Here is a 7,798-nt window from a genome sequence, read left to right on the forward strand (position 1 = left end):
TCAAATTATGAGACTGACGCGCTGCCTACTGCACTAAGCAGGTTCGGCTGGAGTATGTTTGGAGAACCTGGTGGAGAAACAGATCCAAGACCACGCTACTCACAAAGTGCAGATAGAAATATTCAAATAAAATGCAGCTAGCCCCATTGGTTCTATGGTATTTTGCGATCATATTTATTTTCTGCGTCAGTAAAGAATCCAATCCTGTGATTCACAAGGACCGCGTTGCGGTCTACTGAACATCATGCTCCTCTTCATGTTTAGAAAGGATATGTCCAATTGAATTTGCTGAAACAAAAAACACTTGTGCCCTCTCTGAGGCTCGAACTCAGGACCTTCAGATTATGAGACTGACGCGCTGCCTACTGCGCTAAGAAGGCTCTGCTGGAGTATTTTTGGAGAACTTGGTGGAGGACCAGATCTGAGACAACGCTACTCACACAGTCCAGATAGAAATATTAAAATAAAATGCAGCTAGCCCCATTGGTTCTATGGTATTTTGCGATCATATTTCTTTTCTGCGTCAGTAAAGAATCCAATCCTGTGATTCACAAGGACCGCGTTGCGGTCTACTGAACATCATGCTCCTCTTCATGTTTAGAAAGGATATGTCCAATTGAATTTGCTGAAACAAAAAACACTTGTGCCCTCTCTGAGGCTCGAACTCAGGACCTTCAGATTATGAGACTGACGCGCTGCCTACTGCGCTAAGAAGGCTCCGTTGGAGGCTCTTTGGATAACCTGGTGGAGAGCATGATTTGAGACCACGCTACTCACAAAGTCCAGATAGAAATATTCAAATAAAACGCAGCTAGCCCCAATTGGTTCTTTGGTATTTGGCAATCATATTTCTTTTCTGCGTCAGTAAAGAATCCAATCCTGTGATTCACAAGGACCGCGTTGCGGTCTACTGAACATCATGCTCCTCTTCATGTTTAGAAAGGATATGTCCAATTGAATTTGCTGAAACAAAAAACACTTGTGCCCTCTCTGAGGCTCGAACTCAGGACCTTCAGATTATGAGACTGACGCGCTGCCTACTGCGCTAAGAAGGCTGCGATTTTATGATTTGTTGATGAAGATTATGTGACACAACTCCACACTCAAAACTCCAGAGAGAATACGATCCATCTGAAAAGCTTCACTTGAATGTATAGTGTTTTGTACTTCAGATGTCTTCCATTCATCAATCAAGAGTCCCATCCTTCGATGCTTGAATTTTGAGCTAGTTATTTTGATATGCTCCAAAACAGGTAAGATGCCACAAACTTCCAACCCCTCCCTCGCTGGATATATACCTAACTCTTTTCAGCCCTTTTTTCTTACCAGTTTTTAATTCTCCTCCCCCAAAGTCCCTTTTGTAAGCAGGTCGCTTTTTTTCCCATTTGCAGAGAGTTTTGCTCCTTTCCTATATATATATGCATGATTAATTATGTGTTTCCACTTCCATCATTTAGTTTTCTTGTGTGCGTTCAGCCGGTTTCGTTATACTCGCTGCTTACATCGCTTATGTCAGGTTTGTATTATGTCACAGTTTGTTATGCTGTTATTTGACATCAGATCTCATGCTGATCTGCTTGCGGCTGGTGACAGGTAGCATGCCACAAAAACAAACCCCAAACTACATCATTATCACACCTGTGAGGCACACGGTTCATGAAGAGAGTCCAAACGCGCCCTCTAGTAACAGAGCAAGGTAACTGCCGGCCAGGTCAAGAAGGGTGGACGGGGCTGGGTTATGCAGATGAACTCCCAGAAGTTCCCAGACTGAACCCAAGAGGATTCCATCCTCCAGAACGCTTTATCCAGCCCATTAAAGCATCCAGCGGGCCACAGGAACATCCAGGAAGGCCAATCCAGGCTTTGCTCCTGAAGGAACTGTAGTTCAAAACCCACCCTCATTTAAAAGTGGCCAGGGTTCCTCCTAGCTTTTTGGTCTATAGAACCTGGCCGTTCGTGGCCGTTCGTGGCCAGTGAGGGAAAGTTGAAAGCTGCATTCCCTGCTGTGTGATTTAAACACAGCCAGGCTCACAAGGGCACTTTTATTATGCCGAAGGAGGGCCTTGCAGACTGTCCATGCCTGAGCCGCAACTGTGCCTGCGTTCCCCAGAGCCTTTCGTGGGCACAGGGGCAAGACAATCACCAGAAACAGAAGTGTCGAAATTGGCTGCATCCCCTTGTGCTACCCCTCTTTGCCTCTTTTCGCATTTGCCTTTCATGCAGTCGCCTCACTATTTGGCCGCTAGGCTTGGGTGCCCCACCTGTCTTTTCTAGAGTTTATTTTGTGAGAGACTTTAAACATACTCCAAGGGTCTGCTTGAAGACCTCTCAAGTCCCTCACACAGCCAGAAAATACATTTTGAAATACTTGCTCATTCTCTGAAACTGCCCTCATGTAAACCTGCCCCACTGCATCTAACACCATAAAATGTACCATCCTTATTTCCTGAATCTTTGCTCAAAGACCTACGTTGGCTCTATCAGTATGCGCCCATGCTATCCCAACCAGCAACCTTATCATTTTAAACTGCCCCACCTCTATTCGAAAGAACCTGTTTGTTTGAACTGACCCCTCTTTTCCCCACTGGTTGGCCCCACTTACCTTTTTCTTTCCTTTACAGATTACGGCCTGGGTACCCTGGGCTTATCCGGACCAACTACAGAGCCATAACGCCACTAGGGCGGCGATGGACACTGCACGGAGGCTTATTAATATGAAAAACCATAGCAGGGTTCGTGCGGCATCAACCTTATATGCACAACCATGTTTTGCCATTAGTTCATAGTGCACCTGATGGGCTCTGGAAGGCACAAGGAGAAGGCGTGGGAACACAGGGCCAGAAAGTTTGCACAGGGACTGCTTACATTTGCAAAATACCAAACATTGTACTCATTCTGTCAACGTTTTTGAAAAGTTATTACCTGAAACATAAGAGGCCTGCCTTCTCTGAGGAAAGAACTCAGGACCTTCAAATTATGAGACTGACGCGCTGCCTACTGCACTAAGCAGGTTCGGCTGGAGTATGTTTGGAGAACCTGGTGGAGAAACAGATCCAAGACCACGCTACTCACAAAGTGCAGATAGAAATATTCAAATAAAATGCAGCTAGCCCCATTGGTTCTATGGTATTTTGCGATCATATTTATTTTCTGCGTCAGTAAAGAATCCAATCCTGTGATTCACAAGGACCGCGTTGCGGTCTACTGAACATCATGCTCCTCTTCATGTTTAGAAAGGATATGTCCAATTGAATTTGCTGAAACAAAAAACACTTGTGCCCTCTCTGAGGCTCGAACTCAGGACCTTCAGATTATGAGACTGACGCGCTGCCTACTGCGCTAAGAAGGCTCCGTTGGAGGCTCTTTGGATAACCTGGTGGAGAGCATGATTTGAGACCACGCTACTCACAAAGTCCAGATAGAAATATTCAAATAAAACGCAGCTAGCCCCAATTGGTTCTTTGGTATTTGGCAATCATATTTCTTTTCTGCGTCAGTAAAGAATCCAATCCTGTGATTCACAAGGACCGCGTTGCGGTCTACTGAACATCATGCTCCTCTTCATGTTTAGAAAGGATATGTCCAATTGAATTTGCTGAAACACAAAAAACACTTGTGCCCTCTCTGAGGCTCGAACTCAGGACCTTCAGATTATGAGACTGACGCGCTGCCTACTGCGCTAAGAAGGCTCTGCTGGAGTATTTTTGGAGAACTTGGTGGAGGACCAGATCTGAGACAACGCTACTCACACAGTCCAGATAGAAATATTAAAATAAAATGCAGCTAGCCCCATTGGTTCTATGGTATTTTGCGATCATATTTCTTTTCTGCGTCAGTAAAGAATCCAATCCTGTGATTCACAAGGACCGCGTTGCGGTCTACTGAACATCATGCTCCTCTTCATGTTTAGAAAGGATATGTCCAATTGAATTTGCTGAAACAAAAAACACTTGTGCCCTCTCTGAGGCTCGAACTCAGGACCTTCAGATTATGAGACTGACGCGCTGCCTACTGCGCTAAGAAGGCTCTGCTGGAGTATTTTTGGAGAACTTGGTGGAGAACCAGATCTGAGACAACGCTACTCACACAGTCCAGATAGAAATATTAAAATAAAATGCAGCTAGCCCCATTGGTTCTATGGTATTTTGCGATCATATTTCTTTTCTGCGTCAGTAAAGAATCCAATCCTGTGATTCACAAGGACCGCGTTGCGGTCTACTGAACATCATTCTCCTCTTCATGTTTAGAAAGGATATGTCCAATTGAATTTGCTGAAACAAAAAACACTTGTGCCCTCTCTGAGGCTCGAACTCAGGACCTTCAGATTATGAGACTGACGCGCTGCCTACTGCGCTAAGAAGGCTCCGTTGGAGGCTCTTTGGATAACCTGGTGGAGAGCATGATTTGAGACCACGCTACTCACAAAGTCCAGATAGAAATATTCAAATAAAACGCAGCTAGCCCCAATTGGTTCTTTGGTATTTGGCAATCATATTTCTTTTCTGCGTCAGTAAAGAATCCAATCCTGTGATTCACAAGGACCGCGTTGCGGTCTACTGAACATCATGCTCCTCTTCATGTTTAGAAAAAATATGTCCAATTGTATTTGTTGAAACAAAAAACACTTGTGCCCTCTCTGAGGCTCGAACTCAGGACCTTCAGATTATGAGACTGACGCGCTGCCTACTGCGCTAAGAAGGCTGCGATTTTATGATTTGTTGATGAAGATTATGTGACACAACTCCACACTCAAAACTCCAGAGAGAATACGATCCATCTGAAAAGCTTCACTTGAATGTATAGTGTTTTGTACTTCAGATGTCTTCCATTCATCAATCAAGAGTCCCATCCTTCGATGCTTGAATTTTGAGCTAGTTATTTTGATATGCTCCAAAACAGGTAAGATGCCACAAACTTCCAACCCCTCCCTCGCTGGATATATACCTAACTCTTTTCAGCCCTTTTTTCTTACCAGTTTTTAATTCTCCTCCCCCAAAGTCCCTTTTGTAAGCAGGTCGCTTTTTTTCCCATTTGCAGAGAGTTTTGCTCCTTTCCTATATATATATGCATGATTAATTATGTGTTTCCACTTCCATCATTTAGTTTTCTTGTGTGCGTTCAGCCGGTTTCGTTATACTCGCTGCTTACATCGCTTATGTCAGGTTTGTATTATGTCACAGTTTGTTATGCTGTTATTTGACATCAGATCTCATGCTGATCTGCTTGCGGCTGGTGACAGGTAGCATGCCACAAAAACAAACCCCAAACTACATCATTATCACACCTGTGAGGCACACGGTTCATGAAGAGAGTCCAAACGCGCCCTCTAGTAACAGAGCAAGGTAACTGCCGGCCAGGTCAAGAAGGGTGGACGGGGCTGGGTTATGCAGATGAACTCCCAGAAGTTCCCAGACTGAACCCAAGAGGATTCCATCCTCCAGAACGCTTTATCCAGCCCATTAAAGCATCCAGCGGGCCACAGGAACATCCAGGAAGGCCAATCCAGGCTTTGCTCCTGAAGGAACTGTAGTTCAAAACCCACCCTCATTTAAAAGTGGCCAGGGTTCCTCCTAGCTTTTTGGTCTATAGAACCTGGCCGTTCGTGGCCGTTCGTGGCCAGTGAGGGAAAGTTGAAAGCTGCATTCCCTGCTGTGTGATTTAAACACAGCCAGGCTCACAAGGGCACTTTTATTATGCCGAAGGAGGGCCTTGCAGACTGTCCATGCCTGAGCCGCAACTGTGCCTGCGTTCCCCAGAGCCTTTCGTGGGCACAGGGGCAAGACAATCACCAGAAACAGAAGTGTCGAAATTGGCTGCATCCCCTTGTGCTACCCCTCTTTGCCTCTTTTCGCATTTGCCTTTCATGCAGTCGCCTCACTATTTGGCCGCTAGGCTTGGGTGCCCCACCTGTCTTTTCTAGAGTTTATTTTGTGAGAGACTTTAAACATACTCCAAGGGTCTGCTTGAAGACCTCTCAAGTCCCTCACACAGCCAGAAAATACATTTTGAAATACTTGCTCATTCTCTGAAACTGCCCTCATGTAAACCTGCCCCACTGCATCTAACACCATAAAATGTACCATCCTTATTTCCTGAATCTTTGCTCAAAGACCTACGTTGGCTCTATCAGTATGCGCCCATGCTATCCCAACCAGCAACCTTATCATTTTAAACTGCCCCACCTCTATTCGAAAGAACCTGTTTGTTTGAACTGACCCCTCTTTTCCCCACTGGTTGGCCCCACTTACCTTTTTCTTTCCTTTACAGATTACGGCCTGGGTACCCTGGGCTTATCCGGACCAACTACAGAGCCATAACGCCACTAGGGCGGCGATGGACACTGCACGGAGGCTTATTAATATGAAAAACCATAGCAGGGTTCGTGCGGCATCAACCTTATATGCACAACCATGTTTTGCCATTAGTTCATAGTGCACCTGATGGGCTCTGGAAGGCACAAGGAGAAGGCGTGGGAACACAGGGCCAGAAAGTTTGCACAGGGACTGCTTACATTTGCAAAATACCAAACATTGTACTCATTCTGTCAACGTTTTTGAAAAGTTATTACCTGAAACATAAGAGGCCTGCCTTCTCTGAGGAAAGAACTCAGGACCTTCAAATTATGAGACTGACGCGCTGCCTACTGCACTAAGCAGGTTCGGCTGGAGTATGTTTGGAGAACCTGGTGGAGAAACAGATCCAAGACCACGCTACTCACAAAGTGCAGATAGAAATATTCAAATAAAATGCAGCTAGCCCCATTGGTTCTATGGTATTTTGCGATCATATTTATTTTCTGCGTCAGTAAAGAATCCAATCCTGTGATTCACAAGGACCGCGTTGCGGTCTACTGAACATCATGCTCCTCTTCATGTTTAGAAAGGATATGTCCAATTGAATTTGCTGAAACAAAAAACACTTGTGCCCTCTCTGAGGCTCGAACTCAGGACCTTCAGATTATGAGACTGACGCGCTGCCTACTGCGCTAAGAAGGCTCCGTTGGAGGCTCTTTGGATAACCTGGTGGAGAGCATGATTTGAGACCACGCTACTCACAAAGTCCAGATAGAAATATTCAAATAAAACGCAGCTAGCCCCAATTGGTTCTTTGGTATTTGGCAATCATATTTCTTTTCTGCGTCAGTAAAGAATCCAATCCTGTGATTCACAAGGACCGCGTTGCGGTCTACTGAACATCATGCTCCTCTTCATGTTTAGAAAGGATATGTCCAATTGAATTTGCTGAAACACAAAAAACACTTGTGCCCTCTCTGAGGCTCGAACTCAGGACCTTCAGATTATGAGACTGACGCGCTGCCTACTGCGCTAAGAAGGCTCTGCTGGAGTATTTTTGGAGAACTTGGTGGAGGACCAGATCTGAGACAACGCTACTCACACAGTCCAGATAGAAATATTAAAATAAAATGCAGCTAGCCCCATTGGTTCTATGGTATTTTGCGATCATATTTCTTTTCTGCGTCAGTAAAGAATCCAATCCTGTGATTCACAAGGACCGCGTTGCGGTCTACTGAACATCATGCTCCTCTTCATGTTTAGAAAGGATATGTCCAATTGAATTTGCTGAAACAAAAAACACTTGTGCCCTCTCTGAGGCTCGAACTCAGGACCTTCAGATTATGAGACTGACGCGCTGCCTACTGCGCTAAGAAGGCTCCGTTGGAGGCTCTTTGGATAACCTGGTGGAGAGCATGATTTGAGACCACGCTACTCACAAAGTCCAGATAGAAATATTCAAATAAAACGCAGCTAGCCCCAATTGGTTCTTTGGTATTTGGCAA

The 7,798-nt window shown here is 45.1% G+C and overlaps 11 non-coding genes across 11 annotated transcripts; all 11 read right to left on the bottom strand.

The window, feature by feature from the left end:
* Nucleotides 1–307: 307 nt before the first annotated feature.
* On the bottom strand, nucleotides 308–380 carry TRNAM-CAU (transfer RNA methionine (anticodon CAU)). The gene has a single exon. It is a non-coding gene; the product is annotated as a tRNA-Met (tRNA).
* A 264-nt stretch (nucleotides 381–644) lies between these two features.
* Nucleotides 645–717, bottom strand: TRNAM-CAU (transfer RNA methionine (anticodon CAU)). Its single transcript has one exon. It is a non-coding gene; the product is annotated as a tRNA-Met (tRNA).
* A 265-nt stretch (nucleotides 718–982) lies between these two features.
* TRNAM-CAU (transfer RNA methionine (anticodon CAU)) lies at nucleotides 983–1,055 on the bottom strand. The gene has a single exon. It is a non-coding gene; the product is annotated as a tRNA-Met (tRNA).
* A 2,221-nt stretch (nucleotides 1,056–3,276) lies between these two features.
* TRNAM-CAU (transfer RNA methionine (anticodon CAU)) lies at nucleotides 3,277–3,349 on the bottom strand. Its single transcript has one exon. It is a non-coding gene; the product is annotated as a tRNA-Met (tRNA).
* Nucleotides 3,350–3,616: 267 nt separating this feature from the next.
* Nucleotides 3,617–3,689, bottom strand: TRNAM-CAU (transfer RNA methionine (anticodon CAU)). Its single transcript has one exon. It is a non-coding gene; the product is annotated as a tRNA-Met (tRNA).
* A 264-nt stretch (nucleotides 3,690–3,953) lies between these two features.
* On the bottom strand, nucleotides 3,954–4,026 carry TRNAM-CAU (transfer RNA methionine (anticodon CAU)). Its single transcript has one exon. It is a non-coding gene; the product is annotated as a tRNA-Met (tRNA).
* A 264-nt stretch (nucleotides 4,027–4,290) lies between these two features.
* On the bottom strand, nucleotides 4,291–4,363 carry TRNAM-CAU (transfer RNA methionine (anticodon CAU)). Its single transcript has one exon. It is a non-coding gene; the product is annotated as a tRNA-Met (tRNA).
* A 265-nt stretch (nucleotides 4,364–4,628) lies between these two features.
* On the bottom strand, nucleotides 4,629–4,701 carry TRNAM-CAU (transfer RNA methionine (anticodon CAU)). The gene has a single exon. It is a non-coding gene; the product is annotated as a tRNA-Met (tRNA).
* Nucleotides 4,702–6,922: 2,221 nt separating this feature from the next.
* TRNAM-CAU (transfer RNA methionine (anticodon CAU)) lies at nucleotides 6,923–6,995 on the bottom strand. Its single transcript has one exon. It is a non-coding gene; the product is annotated as a tRNA-Met (tRNA).
* Nucleotides 6,996–7,262: 267 nt separating this feature from the next.
* Nucleotides 7,263–7,335, bottom strand: TRNAM-CAU (transfer RNA methionine (anticodon CAU)). The gene has a single exon. It is a non-coding gene; the product is annotated as a tRNA-Met (tRNA).
* A 264-nt stretch (nucleotides 7,336–7,599) lies between these two features.
* On the bottom strand, nucleotides 7,600–7,672 carry TRNAM-CAU (transfer RNA methionine (anticodon CAU)). Its single transcript has one exon. It is a non-coding gene; the product is annotated as a tRNA-Met (tRNA).
* Between the last annotated feature and the right edge of the window lie 126 nt (nucleotides 7,673–7,798).

The sequence above is a fragment of the Ambystoma mexicanum genome, chromosome 4p (genome assembly GCF_040938575.1).
Source record: "Ambystoma mexicanum isolate Mex_15411 chromosome 4p, UKY_AmexF1_1, whole genome shotgun sequence".
NCBI classification, from domain to species: Eukaryota; Metazoa; Chordata; class Amphibia; order Caudata; family Ambystomatidae; genus Ambystoma; species Ambystoma mexicanum.